A 16,442-nucleotide genomic window follows, 5' to 3' on the forward strand; every position below is an offset into this window, starting at 1 on the left:
CTAAAATTCATATATATTGAAATTATACTGTTACCGCAATAAAACACTAGAAACATGTTAACTTAAAAAAAAAAAAGAAATAGATTAACAAACTGGATACGCAACGAGGACCCTGCATTCTGCTGCCTACAGGAAACACACCTCAGAGACAAAGACAGAAACTACCTCAGAGTGAAAGACTGGAAAACAACTTTCCAAGCAAATGGTCAGAAGAAGCAAGCTGGAGTAGCCATTCTAATATCAAATAAAATCAATTTTCAACTAAAAGTCATCAAAAAAGGTAAGGAAGGACACATCATATTCATCAAAGGAAAAATCCACCAAGATGAACTCTCAATCCTAAATATCTATGCCACCTACATATGGGCACCTACATATGTAAAAGAAACCTTACTAAAGCTCAAAACACACATTGGACCTCACACAATAATAGTGGGAGATTTCAACACCCCACTCTCATCAATGGACAGATCATGGAAACAGAAATTAAACAGAGATGTAGACAGACTAAGAGAAGTCATGAGCCAAATGGACCTAACGGATATTATAGAACATTCTATCCTAAAGCAAAAGTATATACCTTCTTCTCAGCTCCTCATGGTACTTTCTCCAAAATTGACCATATAATTGGTCAAAAAAACGGGCCTCAACAGGTACAGAAAGATAGAAATAATCCCATGCGTGCTATCGGACCACCACGGCCTAAAACTGGTCTTCAATAACAATCAAGGAAGAATGTCCACATATTCTTGGAAATTGAACAATGCTCTACTCAATGATAACCTGGTCAAGGAAGAAATAAAGAAAGAAATTAAAAACTTTTTAGAATTTAATGAAAATGAAGATACAACATACCCAAACTTATGGGACACAATGAAAGCTGTGCTAAGAGGAAAACTCATAGCGCTGAGTGCCTGCAGAAAGAAACAGGAAAGAGCATATGTCAGCAGCTTGACAGCACACCTAAAAGCTCTAGAACAAAAAGAAGCAAATACACCCAGGAGGAGTAGAAGGCAGGAAATAATCAAACTCAGAGCTGAAATCAACCAAGTAGAAACAAAAAGGACCATAGAAAGAATCAACAGAACCAAAAGTTGGTTCTTTGAGAAAATCAACAAGATAGATAAACCCTTAGCCAGACTAACGAGAGGACACAGAGAGTGCATCCAAATTAACAAAATCAGAAATGAAAAGGGAGACATAACTACAGATTCAGAGGAAATTCAAAAAATCATCAGATCTTACTATAAAAACGTATATTCAACAAAACTTGAAAATCTTCAGGAAATGGACAATTTCCTAGACAGATACCAGGTACCGAAGTTAAATCAGGAACAGATAAACCAGTTAAATAACCCCATAACTCCTAAGGAAATACAAGCAGTCATTAAAGGTCTCCCAACCAAAAAGAGCCCTGGTCCAGACGGGTTTAGTGCAGAATTCTATCAGACCTTCATAGAAGACCTCATACCAATATTATCCAAACTATTCCACAAAATTGAAACAGATGGATCACTACCGAATTCCTTCTACGAAGCCACAATTACTCTTATACCTAAACCACACAAAGACACAACAAAGAAAGAGAACTTCAGACCAATTTCCCTTATGAATATCGACGCAAAAATACTCAATAAAATTCTGGCAAACCGAATCCAAGAGCACATCAAAACAATCATCCACCATGATCAAGTAGGCTTCACCCCAGGCATGCAGGGATGGTTTAATATACGGAAAACCATCAACGTGATCCATTATATAAACAAACTGAAAGAACAGAACCACATGATCATTTCATTAGATGCTGAGAAAGCATTTGACAAAATTCAACACCCCTTCATGATAAAAGTCCTGGAAAGAATAGGAATTCAAGGCCCATACCTAAACATAGTAAAAGCCATATACAGCAAACCAGTTGCGAACATTAAACTAAATGGAGAGAAACTTGAAGCAATCCCACTAAAATCAGGGACTAGACAAGGCTGCCCACTCTCTCCCTACTTATTCAATATAGTTCTTGAAGTTCTAGCCAGAGCAATCAGACAACAAAAGGAGATCAAGGGGATACAGATCGGAAAAGAAGAGGTCAAAATATCACTATTTGCAGATGACATGATAGTATATTTAAGTGATCCCAAAAGTTCCACCAGAGAACTACTAAAGCTGATAAACAACTTCAGCAAAGTGGCTGGGTATAAAATTAACTCAAATAAATCAGTTGCCTTCCTCTATACAAAAGAGAAACAAGCCGAGAAAGAAATTAGGGAAATGACACCCTTCATAATAGACCCAAATAATATAAAGTACCTCGGTGTGACTTTAACCAAGCAAGTAAAAGATCTGTACAATAAGAACTTCAAGACACTGAGGAAAGAAATTGAAGAAGACCTCAGAAGATGGAAAGATCTCCCATGCTCATGGATTGGCAGGATTAATATAGTAAAAATGGCCATTTTACCAAAAGCAATCTACAGATTCAATGCAATCCCCATCAAAATACCAATCCAATTCTTCAAAGAGGTAGACAGAACAATTTGCAAATTCATCTGGAATAACAAAAAACCCAGGATAGCTAAAGCTATCCTCAACAATAAAAGGACTTCAGGGGGAATCACTATCCCTGAACTCAAGCAGTATTACAGAGCAATAGTGATAATAACTGCATGGTATTGGTACAGAGACAGACAGATAGACCAATGGAATAGAATTGAAGACCCAGAAATGAACCCACACACCTATGGTCACTTGATTTTTGACAAAGGAGCCAAAACCATCCAATGGAAAAAAGATAGCATTTTCAGCAAATGGTGCTGGTTCAACCGGAGGGCAACATGTAGAAGAATGCAGATCGATCCATGCTTATCACCCTGTACAAAGCTTAAGTCCAAGTGGATCAAGGACCTCCACATCAAACCAGACACACTCAAACTAATAGAAGAAAAACTAGGGAAGCATCTGGAACACATGGGCACTGGAAAAAATTTCCTGAACAAAACACCAATGGCTTATGCTCTAAGATCAAGAATCGACAAATGGGATCTCATAAAACTGCAAAGCTTCTGTAAGGCAAAGGACACTGTGGTTAGGACAAAACGGCAACCAACAGATTGGGAAAAGATCTTTACCAATCCTACAACAGATAGGGGCCTTATATCCAAAATATACAAAGAACTCAAGAAGTTAGACCGCAGGGAAACAAATAACCCTATTAAAAAATGGGGTTCAGAGCTAAACAAAGAATTCACAGCTGAGGAATGCCGAATGGCGGAGAAACACCTAAAGAAATGTTCAACATCTTTAGTCATAAGGGAAATGCAAATCAAAACAACCCTGAGATTTCACCTCACACCAGTGAGAATGGCTAAGATAAAAAACTCAGGTGACAGCAGATGCTGGCGAGGATGTGGAGAAAGAGGAACACTCCTCCATTCTTGGTGGGATTGCAGACTGGTAAAACCATTCTGGAAATCAGTCTGGAGGTTCCTCAGAAAATTGGACATTGAACTGCCTGAGGATCCAGCTATACCTCTCTTGGGCATATACCCAAAAGATGCCTCAACATATAAAAGAGACACGTGCTCCACTATGTTCATCGCAGCCTTATTTATAATAGCCAGAAACTGGAAAGAACCCAGATGCCCCTCAACAGAGGAATGGATACAGAAAATGTGGTACATCTACACAATGGAATATTACTCAGCTATCAAAAACAACGAGTTTATGAAATTCGTAGGCAAATGGTTGGAACTGGAAAATATCATCCTGAGTGAGCTAACCCAATCACAGAAAGACATACATGGTATGCACTCATTGATAAGTGGCTATTAGCCCAAATGCTTGAATTACCCTAGATCCCTAGAACAAACGAAACTCAAAACGGATGATCAAAATGTGAATGCTTCACTCCTTCTTTAAATGAGGAAAAAGAATACCCTTGGCAGGGAAGGGAGAGGCAAAGATTAAAACAGAGACTGAAGGAACACCCATTCAGAGCCTGTCCCACATGTGACCCATACATATACAGCCACCCAATTAGACAAGATGGATGAAGCAAAGAAGTGCAGACCGACAGGAGCCGGATGTAGATCGCTCCTGAGAGACACAGCCAGAATACAGCAAATACAGAGGCGAATGCCAGCAGCAAACCACTGAACTGAGAATAGGTCCCCTATTGAAGGAATCAGAGAAAGAACTGGAAGAGCTTGAAGGGGCTCGAGACCCCAAAAGTACAACAATGCCAAGCAATCAGAGCTTCCAGGGACTAAGCCACTACCTAAAGACTATACATGGACTGACCCTGGACTCTGACCCCATAGGTAGCAATGAATATCCTAGTAAGAGCACCAGTGGAAGGGGAAGCCCTGGGTCCTGCTAAGACTGAACCTCCAGTGAACTAGTCTATGGGGGGAGGGCGACAATGGGGGGAGGGTTGGGAGGGGAACACCCATGAGGAAGGGGAGGGGGGAGGGTGATGTTTGCCCGGAAACCGGGAAAGGGAATAACACTCGAAATGTATATAAGAAATACTCAAGTTAATAAAAAAAAAAAAAAAAAAAAAAAACAAGAAAAAAAAAAAAAGCAAAAAAACTCGCCATGTATGTTGTAGGGTCTTGAATACTGGGGGAAATCCAAACAAAGATAGCTCTATAATATAATGAATGACTGGCTCTCTAAAATTCATATATATTGAAATTATACTGTTACCGCAATAAAACACTAGAAACATGTTAACTTAAAAAAAAAAAAGAAATAGATTAACAAACTGGATACGCAACGAGGACCCTGCATTCTGCTGCCTACAGGAAACACACCTCAGAGACAAAGACAGAAACTACCTCAGAGTGAAAGACTGGAAAACAACTTTCCAAGCAAATGGTCAGAAGAAGCAAGCTGGAGTAGCCATTCTAATATCAAATAAAATCAATTTTCAACTAAAAGTCATCAAAAAAGGTAAGGAAGGACACATCATATTCATCAAAGGAAAAATCCACCAAGATGAACTCTCAATCCTAAATATCTATGCCACCTACATATGGGCACCTACATATGTAAAAGAAACCTTACTAAAGCTCAAAACACACATTGGACCTCACACAATAATAGTGGGAGATTTCAACACCCCACTCTCATCAATGGACAGATCATGGAAACAGAAATTAAACAGAGATGTAGACAGACTAAGAGAAGTCATGAGCCAAATGGACCTAACGGATATTATAGAACATTCTATCCTAAAGCAAAAGTATATACCTTCTTCTCAGCTCCTCATGGTACTTTCTCCAAAATTGACCATATAATTGGTCAAAAAAACGGGCCTCAACAGGTACAGAAAGATAGAAATAATCCCATGCGTGCTATCGGACCACCACGGCCTAAAACTGGTCTTCAATAACAATCAAGGAAGAATGTCCACATATTCTTGGAAATTGAACAATGCTCTACTCAATGATAACCTGGTCAAGGAAGAAATAAAGAAAGAAATTAAAAACTTTTTAGAATTTAATGAAAATGAAGATACAACATACCCAAACTTATGGGACACAATGAAAGCTGTGCTAAGAGGAAAACTCATAGCGCTGAGTGCCTGCAGAAAGAAACAGGAAAGAGCATATGTCAGCAGCTTGACAGCACACCTAAAAGCTCTAGAACAAAAAGAAGCAAATACACCCAGGAGGAGTAGAAGGCAGGAAATAATCAAACTCAGAGCTGAAATCAACCAAGTAGAAACAAAAAGGACCATAGAAAGAATCAACAGAACCAAAAGTTGGTTCTTTGAGAAAATCAACAAGATAGATAAACCCTTAGCCAGACTAACGAGAGGACACAGAGAGTGCATCCAAATTAACAAAATCAGAAATGAAAAGGGAGACATAACTACAGATTCAGAGGAAATTCAAAAAATCATCAGATCTTACTATAAAAACGTATATTCAACAAAACTTGAAAATCTTCAGGAAATGGACAATTTCCTAGACAGATACCAGGTACCGAAGTTAAATCAGGAACAGATAAACCAGTTAAATAACCCCATAACTCCTAAGGAAATACAAGCAGTCATTAAAGGTCTCCCAACCAAAAAGAGCCCTGGTCCAGACGGGTTTAGTGCAGAATTCTATCAGACCTTCATAGAAGACCTCATACCAATATTATCCAAACTATTCCACAAAATTGAAACAGATGGATCACTACCGAATTCCTTCTACGAAGCCACAATTACTCTTATACCTAAACCACACAAAGACACAACAAAGAAAGAGAACTTCAGACCAATTTCCCTTATGAATATCGACGCAAAAATACTCAATAAAATTCTGGCAAACCGAATCCAAGAGCACATCAAAACAATCATCCACCATGACCAAATAGGCTTCATCCCAGGCATGCAGGGATGGTTTAATATACGGAAAACCATCAACGTGATCCATTATATAAACAAACTGAAAGAACAAAACCACATGATCATTTCATTAGACGCTGAGAAAGCATTTGACAAAATTCAACACCCCTTCATGATAAAAGTCCTGGAAAGAATAGGAATTCAAGGCCCATACCTGAACATAGTAAAAGCCATATACAGCAAACCAGTTGCTAACATTAAACTAAATGGAGAGAAACTTGAAGCAATCCCACTAAAATCAGGGACTAGACAAGGCTGCCCACTCTCTCCCTATTTATTCAATATAGTTCTTGAAGTTCTAGCCAGAGCAATCAGACAACAAAAGGAGGTCAAGGGGATACAGATCGGAAAAGAAGAAGTCAAAATATCACTATTTGTAGATGATATGATAGTATATTTAAGTGATCCCAAAAGTTCCACCAGAGAACTACTAAAGCTGTTAAACAACTTCAGCAAAGTGGCTGGGTATAAAATTAACTCAAATAAATCAGTTGCCTTCCTCTATACAAAAGAGAAACAAGCCGAGAAAGAAATTAGGGAAACGACACCCTTCATAATAGACCCAAATAATATAAAGTACCTCGGTGTGACTTTAACAAAGCAAGTAAAAGATCTGTACAATAAGAACTTCAAGACACTGAAGAAGGAAATTGAAGAAGACCTCAGAAGATGGAAAGATCTCCCATGCTCATGGATTGGCAGGATTAATATAGTAAAAATGGCCATTTTACCAAAAGCAATCTACAGATTCAATGCAATCCCCATCAAAATACCAATCCAATTCTTCAAAGAGGTAGACAGAACAATTTGCAAATTCATCTGGAATAACAAAAAACCCAGGATAGCTAAAGCTATCCTCAACAATAAAAGGACTTCAGGGGGAATCACTATCCCTGAACTCAAGCAGTATTACAGAGCAATAGTGATAATAACTGCATGGTATTGGTACAGAGACAGACAGATAGACCAATGGAATAGAATTGAAGACCCAGAAATGAACCCACACACCTATGGTCACTTGATTTTTGACAAAGGAGCCAAAACCATCCAATGGAAAAAAGATAGCATTTTCAGCAAATGGTGCTGGTTCAACTGGAAGTCAACATGTAGAAGAATGCAGATCGATCCATGCTTATCACCCTGTACAAAGCTTAAGTCCAAGTGGATCAAGGACCTCCACATCAAAGCAGACACACTCAAACTAATAGAAGAAAAACTAGGGAAGCATCTGGAACACATGGGCACTGGAAAAATTTTCCTGAACAAAAAACCAATGGCTTACGCTCTAAGATCAAGAATTGACAAATGGGATCTCATAAAACTGCAAAGCTTCTGTAAGGCAAAGGACACTGTGGTTAGGACAAAACGGCAACCAACAGATTGGGAAAAGATCTTTACCAATCCTACAACACATAGAGGCCTTATATCCAAAATATACAAAGAACTCAAGAAGTTAGACCTCAGGGAAACAAATAACCCTATTAAAAAATGGGGCTCAGAGCTAAACAAAGAATTCACAGCTGAGGAATGCCGAATGGCGGAGAAACACCTAAAGAAATGTTCAACATCTTTAGTCATAAGGGAAATGCAAATCAAAACAACCCTGAGATTTCACCTCACACCAGTGAGAATGGCTAAGATCAAAAACTCAGGGGACAACAGATGCTGGCGAGGATGTGGAGAAAGAGGAACACTCCTCCATTGTTGGTGGGATTGCAAACTGGTACAACCATTCTGGAAATCAGTCTGGAGGATCCTCAGAAAATTGGACATTGAACTGCCTGAGGATCCAGCTATACCTCTCTTGGGCATATACCCAAAAGATGCCCCAACATATAAAAAAGACACATGCTCCACTATGTTCATTGCAGCCTTATTTATAATAGCCAGAAGCTGGAAAGAACCCAGATGCCCTTCAACAGAGGAATGGATACAGAAAATGTGGTACATCTACACAATGGAATATTACTCAGCTATCAAAAACAACGAGTTTATGAAATTCGTAGGCAAATGGTTGGAACTGGAAAATATCATCCTGAGTGAGCTAACCCAAACACAGAAAGATATACATGGTATGCACTCACTGATAAGTGGCTATTAGCCCAAATGCTTGAATTACCCTAGATGCCTAGAACAAATGAAACTCAAGACAGATGATCAAAATGTGAATGCTTCACTCCTTCTTTAAAAGGGGAACAAGAATACCCTTGGCAGGGAATAGAGAGGCAAAGATTAAAACAGACACAGAAGGAACACCATTCAGAGCCTGCCCCACATGTGGCCCATACATATACAGCCATCCAATTAGACAAGATGAATGCAGCAAAGAAGTGCAGGCCGACAGGAGCCGGATGTATATCGCTCCTGAGAGACACAGCCAGAATACAGCAAATACAGAGGCGAATGCCAGCAGCAAACCACTGAACTGAGAACGGGACCCCTGTTGAAGGAATCAGAGAAAGAACTCGAAGAGCTTGAAGGAGCTCGATACCCCTTATGAACAACAATGCCAATCAACCAGAGCTTCCAGGGACTAAGCCACTACCTAAAGACTATACATGGACTGACCCTGGACTCTGACCTCATAGGTAGCAATGAATATTCTAGTAAGATCACCAGTGGAAGGGGAAGCCCTTGGTCCTGCTAAGACTGAACCCCCAGTGAACGTGATTGTTGGGGGGAGGGCAGTAATGGGGGGAGGGTGGGGAGGGGAACACCCATAAAGAAGGGGAGGGGGAGGGATTAGGGGGATGTCTGCCTGGAAACCGGGAAAGGGAGTATAACTCGAAATGTAAATAAGAAACACTCAAGTTAATAAAAAAAAAGAAGAATGTTAAAAAAAAATAAAGAAACGAAACAGAACCCCGGCAAAAAAAAAAAAAAAAAAAAAAAAGAAAAAGAAAAAAAGAGAACTTCAAGTGCTTTCCATAAAGAGCCATAGCACCCCACTGGTTGTCTTAGAACTCTCTGTCCCATTTGGGAATGCCCCCACCTCCCTCTCGTCCTGCTTTAATCAGTGTCTCTGATTCCCCTTATGAGTCACGAAGCATCAGATCACCCTTCAGGGGTTTCTATGAACTTAATCTTTCTGAAGTTACATTTTGTCAAGTTTCTGTGTGCCTCAAGGGCCATCATCATTTGTCACAAAGGACAGGAACAAATATGGATGAAATGAATGAGGACATGCACCCACCTGGTCTAAAGTGAGACATAGGAATATAGAGGAAAACTCACTGTGTTCAGATTCAACAATTCATGAATATCCAAGTTCAGTGGCTAACTGAATAAATGCAATTGCTGTCCAACCAACCAACCAACCAACCAACCAGCCAACCAAACCAACCAAACCAACCAACTAACCCAGCCACCAACCAACAGCTAATGCCCTGTACAGACAAGATGTGTTTTCAGTAACTAAGGAAGTAAATGACCTCACAATGGTTCCTTTTGAGGTCAGAGCTGAAATGGACCAATGAGGGCTCGGCACAGTCCACTAGTTTTCTTTATTTTCTGTCCTCCAGACAGGAAAGGATTAAGGTCAGTGAGGCAGTAGAGACTTGAGGAAGATGGTTACACCCAGTTAGCAGTCCCTATATCTCCTATGACCTACTTCTTTCTGCTAGGTTATGTTTTTCAGATTTTCTACAACCTCAGAAAACAGGGTCACATGCCAGAGACCAATGTTCAAGAACAGGATCCTCTCTTGATAGTAGATATCCAAACCCCAATAAAGCCTCTTTCTACTTTAAAAATAATGAGTGGTATCATATGAACTATAATAAACGATTCACTACTGATATCCAACACTGGTTTATGGACAGTGTATTAGTTTGCTTTATTGTTTGTAATATTATACAGTTCCGTACTTATGTAGAGCCATGACCTTATACTCAATGTCATCAATCAATTAAAAGGTTCCATGACCTTACCTAAACTCAATTCAGTTTTTTCCCAAATTACTCCAGCTTGCTTTCAATATGACACAAACTAATGGGCACACACTAACATTCATGTATTAGTCAATCGATAACCTGGTTCATTTTTCACTTAGACCCTAACATTCTGTAACAACTGTTGGTTTGTGGAAGCTATCCCATCTGCACTTGAGAAAAATGGATCTTTTTCTTGGACTCACATAAGAATAAAATATTAACTTCTCACTGACCCTGGCATACTTTGACCAAACTGCACTGTGACTACCATCCCTAGGGGTGAGACTTTCCCATGTTTTTCCCATAGTGTCTTCATCCAGTTTCTTACCAGACAGAAAGCTAGGATTGATAGTTTCTAAATGATAGAGAAAATAACTGATCAGTAGTCATCCTAGAATCCTCAACCCCGAAGGCAGAGGCACACATGGTTTGTTAAAAAAAAACAAGCTTTTCCTCGCCAAGATTTGATAAATAGAGCAAAAATTCTCAACCAAACACCAACCAAAAGTGTGAAGACATAAATGAAGATTTAGTGTACATTTCCAGGCTAAAGCAACTCCTCAAGTCTTCCCTGGGCAGGTTTGGGCCACTGGAGCTCCCTTGACCCCTTTTGTGATCTTAGTTCTGTATTGTGTTTGGAACACTTCTGGATTTAAAATCCTGGTACAGTTGTGTCTACCTCATTCCAAGTTCTTACTGGAAATGACAATGGAGATGTTAGTGTATTTGCTTCTATCAAACAAATGAGGAAGGACATTTTCCCTTGTCTTAACGCTTATAATATTTGAACAAAATATATTATTTTTAAAAATGTTAATATTATCATCATTATTTTAAATAACATGTACATGTCTGTGCTTGTAGTTGTATACAGACATGACTAGAGTTGGTGGTGGAAGCCACAGGTTTTACGTGTTTGTAGATCTGGAGTTAAAAGAGTTGGTTGTGAGACACACAGCATGGCTTCTGGCCACTGAACTCAACTCCTGTGCAGAAGCAGTGCCTTCTGTTAACCTGAGCTGTGTTCCAGTCTTAATTTCAATTTTTATGATTGCAGTCATGGTTCCCCTTCTTGTCTACTGCATATTTCTTTTGTAGAAAATTATTTTATTTCTAATAGCTGGTAAATTTTATCAATAGGAGAAATAAACATTTTTCTGTTTTATTTTACAAATTTAATATTCATCTGAATGTAAATTATATTTTTGTAGGTCTTCGAAGAAAACTTCCAATGAAAAGGACAAAGTATGAAAAAAATTTATTTAATCATATTTAATAAGATAGAGTATAAAAGTTAAAGTAATATGGTGATTTTGAAATATAGTAGAAAACAAAAATTAAGAATCTTTTGTTATATTCAAATATTTCTTTTCAAAACATTTTCAAAATTCACCAATATCCTGCTAAGACTGAACCCACAGTGAACGTGGGGGGAGGCGGCAAAGCGGGGAGGATGGGGAGGGGAACAACCATAAAGAAGGGGAGGAGGAGGAGGGGTTAGGGGATTGTTGGCCTGGAAACTGGGAAAGGGAATAACACTCGAAATGTAAATAAGAAATACTCAAGTTAATAAAAACAAAAATTGAAAAAAAAATGTCACCAATAGTAAAGGTGTCCTTCCTGTAAAAGTCAGGCTTTTCAGAAGCATCTGCATTGTTACTTATGTAAAACATGGTTATTTGTCTCTTCTCTATACTTTTGGTTTGGGGTACATATTATAAAGAAATCTGATATAACTATAATTCATTTTATTGGTAAAGGAACAAGGAAATCATATGTTTGAGCTTACCAAACTCACGTCATCATCTGAGGGAAACTCAGAGGATTGTGAGATGTTCAGTCATAACACTATTTTGCAAGTTATTGAACAGCTCAGGAGGCCAACCTAAGTTTTGCATGCAGCCTCTGTGTGTGCTATAGAGGAACATGAATTAGAGTATCACTCATGAAATATCAAAGAACAGAAAACTAGTCTCAGCAGGAGTTGCCAGCAAGCCTGAGCTTCAGTGAGAGAGCATGACAGTGTGGCTTTGGGGTTGTTGCATGAGACTCAGGGGTTACAACAAAATGCCACAGGCCAGTCAGCCAGGACATTAACTTGTGGGCTGTGCCTTTTGTTGCATCCTCATGTGGCTGGAGGATTGCAGCAGCTCTCTGGAGTGAGTTTGGTAAAGGGGGCTGAATCCAGACATGATGTCTTTGCAATGTGATGTGTTGAGGAGACACTCTGAGACTGCACCTGGTGTTTTCTTGGCTCCTCCTCTCTTTAACTTAGTTATGTTAAGATTGTCTTCTATACTCTTCAAAAAATATTTTATGCGTGTGTGTGTGTGTGTGTGTGTGTGTGTGTGTGTGTGTGTACACCTGGTTGTGAGCATTTGTTCGCATGCACAGTCTAGAGGAGGATTTCGGGTGTCCTGCTCTATCATTATCCTGCTTATTCCTTTGAGATAGTGTCTGAACTTGAAGCTAGGTTGGCATGCCAGCACCAATATTTTGTCTGCTGCTCTCAAGTCTTGGTTTAGAGGCACATATGCAGTCAGATGTGATTTTTATGGAGATTTAAACTCATGTCTATATTTGCCCAGCAAACACCCATATACACCGAGCTAGTTCCCTTAAGTCTGATTGTATGTAACTGGTTTTTTGTAGTTTGCTCTTTTTATATTTTTATTTTTTATTTTATTTTATTTTTACTGGATAATTTTTCTTTATTTTTCTTTTCTCTTCTAATTTTTTAATTGTACTTAGATTTCAAATGTTATTCTCTTTCCTGATATCATATTCATAATCCCCCATCCCATTTGCCCTCCCCCTTTTTCTATAAGCTTGTTCCCCTCCCCGAACATCTACCTTTCCTGTCTCCCCGCCCTGAAATTCCACTGCAGTGGGAGGTCCAGACATGGCAGGACAAAGGGTTTCTCCTCCCATTGGTACCCAACAAGGCCATGCTCGGCTACATATGCAGCTGGAGCCATGGGTCAGTCTATGTGTACTCTGTGGGTAGTGGATTACTCCCTAGGAGCTCTGGTTGGTTGGAATTGTTGTTCTTTTGGGGTTTTTGTTTTATGTTGGTACATCTTTTGGGAATATGGCCAAGAGAAATATAGCAGGGTCCTCAGATAGTCCAATTTTCAATTTTCTGAAGAACCTTCCCAGGGATTCCCAGAGAGGTTGTACCAGTTTAAAATCCCACCATCAATGGAGGAGTGTTCCTCTTTCTCCTCATCCTTGCCAGCATCTGCTGTCACCTGAGTTTTTTTTTTATCTTAGTCATTCTGACTGGTGTGAGGTGGAATCTCAGGGTTGTTTCAATTTGCATTCCCTGGATGACTACAGATGTATGTTGAACATTTCTTTAGGTGCTTTTCCGACATTCAATATTCCCGAGCTGAGAATTCTTTGTTTAACACTGTACCCCATTTTTTTCATGGGTTCTCTGACTCACTGGAGTCTAACTTCTTGAGTTCTTTGTATATTTGTGATATTAGCCCTCTTTCAGTTGTAGGATTGGTAAAGATCTTTCCCAATCTGTTGGTTGCCTTTTTGTCCTAATGATAAAGTCCTTTGCCTTACAGAAGCTTTGTAGTTTTATGAGGTCCCATTTGTAGATTCTTGACCTTAGAGCATAAGCCATTGGTGATCTAGTCAGGAAAATTTCCCCAGTGCCCATGTGTTTCAGACTCTTCCCCACTTTTTTTCTATTGGTGTGAGTGTATCTGTTTTGATGAGGAGGTCCTTGATCCACTTGGACTTAAGCTTTGTACAGGGTGATAAGAACGAATCTATTTGCATTCTTCTATACTGACATCAAGTTGAAATAGCACCATTTCTTGAAAATGCTATCTTTTTCCATTGAATGGCTTTAGCTCCTTTGTCAAAGATCAAGTGACCATAGGTGTGTGGGTGCATTTTTGGGTTTTCAATTAAATTCCACAGATCTATATGTCTGTCTCTGTATAACTAACAAGCAGTTTTCATAACTACTGCTGTGTAATACTGCTGAAGTCAGGGATGGAGATTCCACCAGAAGGTCTTTTCTTTTATTGTTGAGAGTACTTTTAACTACCTTCGTTCCTTTTTGTTTGTTTGGTTGGTTTGGTTTTGTTTGTTGTTGTTGTTATTCCAAACAAATATGCAAATTGCTCATACTGTCTCTATGAAGAATTCAGTTGGTATTTTGGAGAGTATATTGAATCTGTACATTGCGTTTGACAAAATGGCCATTTTTACCATATTAATTCTGCCAGTCCATGAGCTTGAGAGGTCTTTCCATCTTCTGAGATCTTCTTCAATTTCTTTCTTCAGAGACTGGAAGTTCTTGTCATACAGATCTTTCACTGTCTTGGTTAAAGTCACACCATGGTATTATGTATTATTTGGGAGTAATATGAAGGGTATCATTCCCTGATTTCTTTCTCAGCCTCTTTAACCTTTGAGTAGAGGATGGCTAGTGATATCTTTGAGTTAATTTTATATCCAGCCACTCTGCTCATTATCAGGCTTAGTAGTTTTCTGGTGGAACTCTTGTCATCACTTAAGTATACTATGATATCATCTGCAAATAGTGATATTTTGATTTCTTACTTTCCAATTTGTATCTCTTTGACCTTCTTTTGTTTTCTGATTATTCTGGCTTAGACTTCAAAAACTATATTTAGTATTAAATAGCGAGAGAATGGGCAGCTTTTCTATTCCCTGATTTTAGTGGGACTGTTTAACATTTGTCTCCATTTAGTTTGAAGTTGGCTCTGGTTTCCTGTATATTGCTTTTACTGTGTTTAGGTATGGGCCTTGAATTCCTCATCTTTCAATACTTTTATTATGCAAGGGTATTGAATTTTATCAATTCCTTTCTCAGCATCTAATGATCATGTAGTGTTTATCTATGAGTTTTTTTATAAAGTGGATTATGTCGATGGACTTCCATTTATTGAACCATCCCTCTATTCCTGGGATGAAGTCTACTTCCTCATGATGGATGATCATTTTGATGTGTTCTTGGATCTGGTTGCTAGAATTTTATTGAGTATTTTTGTGTTGATATTCATTAGGGAATTTGGTCTATAATTCTCTTTCATTGTTGGGTCTTTCTGTGGTATAAGTAATTGTGGCTTCATAGAAGACATTTGTTGTGCTTTGTCTGTTTCTAATTTGTGGAATAGTTTGGAGAATATTGGTATGAGGTCTTCTATGAAAGTCTGATAGAATTCTGCATTAAACCCATCTTGTGGTGGGCTCTATTTGATTCGCAGACTATTAATCACTGGTTGTACTTCTTTAGGAGTTATGGGGTAATTTAGATGGTTTATCTGTTCATGGTTTAACCTTGGTACCTGATATTTGTCTAGAAAACTGTCCATTTCCTCCAGATTTTTAAGTTTTGTTGAATATAGGCTTTTTTTTTAGTAGGACCTGATGATCCTTTTAATTTCCTCAGATTCTGTTGTTATGTCTCCCTTTTCATTTCTGATTTTGTTAATTTGGACACACTCTCTGTGCCCTCTGGTTAGTCTGTCTAAGGGTTTATCTATCTTGTTGATTTTCTCAGAGAACCAGCTCTTGGTTTTGTTGATTCTTCGTATAGACCTTTTTCCTTTCTACTTGGTTGATTTCAGCCCTGAGTTTGATTATTTCCTACCTTCTACTCCTCTTGGGTGCATTTGCTTCATTTTGTTTTAGAGCTTTCATGTGTGCTGTCAAGGAACTGATGTATGCTCTCCCCTGTCTTTTTCTTTTTTGCAGTCACTCACAGTTTTGAGTTTTCTTCTTCACACAGCTTATGTTGTGTCCCAAAGTTTGGATATGTTTTACTTTCATTTTCATTAAACTCTAAGACGTATTTAATTTCTTCATTTTTTTCCTTGACTAAGTTATACGTGAGTAGAGCGTTGTTCAACTTCCATGTATATGTGGGCGTTCTTTTGTTATTGTTGTTATTGCAAATCAGCCTTAGTCTGTGGGAACATGATGGAATGCATGGGACTATTTCTATCTTCCTGTATCTGTTCAGGCCTGTTCAGTTACTTATTATATCGTTAATTTTGGAAAAGGTTCCATGAGGTTCTGAGAAGAAGGTATAACCTTTTTTTAGGATATAATATTCTACAAAT

At 38.7% G+C, this 16,442-nt stretch overlaps 1 long non-coding RNA gene across 3 annotated transcripts in view; it reads left to right on the forward strand.

Annotated features, from left to right (window-relative positions):
* LOC148000340 (uncharacterized) overlaps positions 1 to 16,442 on the forward strand; it is a 39,360-nt gene that overhangs the window by 16,978 nt on the left and 5,940 nt on the right. The window contains exon 3 of one of the 3 annotated variants that reach the window (XR_015641982.1): positions 11,541 to 11,574. The exons of the other annotated variants lie outside the window; for them this stretch is intronic. This is a non-coding gene — a long non-coding RNA (uncharacterized LOC148000340). The remainder of the gene's footprint in view (positions 1 to 11,540; positions 11,575 to 16,442) is intronic. 3 annotated transcript variants of the gene reach the window in all.

This window comes from Rattus norvegicus, chromosome 17 (assembly GCF_021556685.1).
Source record: "Rattus norvegicus strain SHRSP/BbbUtx chromosome 17, alternate assembly SHRSP_T2T, whole genome shotgun sequence".
NCBI classification, from domain to species: Eukaryota; Metazoa; Chordata; class Mammalia; order Rodentia; family Muridae; genus Rattus; species Rattus norvegicus.